Below are 229 nucleotides of genomic sequence, written 5' to 3' on the forward strand. Positions count from 1 at the left end.
CTTTACGTTCAAGGTTCACTATCTCAATTCACGATAAAGATATGATAACAAAGACTCACCACTCGCAGGATTAGGTAACCGGGCGCCGTTGGTACCAGCAGGGGTCGCCGGATTCACGACGGGAGTGGGGGTACTCACTGTGCCTACCGTAACCGGTACACCCCTGGTCCCGAACGGAAAATACGGCGAATCCGGGGGATAGGTGGCGCCTTCGACGCCACCGCTGCCC

The sequence above is a fragment of the Pseudomyrmex gracilis genome, unplaced genomic scaffold, assembly GCF_002006095.1.
Source record: "Pseudomyrmex gracilis isolate BER0280 unplaced genomic scaffold, ASM200609v1 scaffold_50, whole genome shotgun sequence".
In the NCBI taxonomy this organism is placed as follows: Eukaryota; Metazoa; Arthropoda; class Insecta; order Hymenoptera; family Formicidae; genus Pseudomyrmex; species Pseudomyrmex gracilis.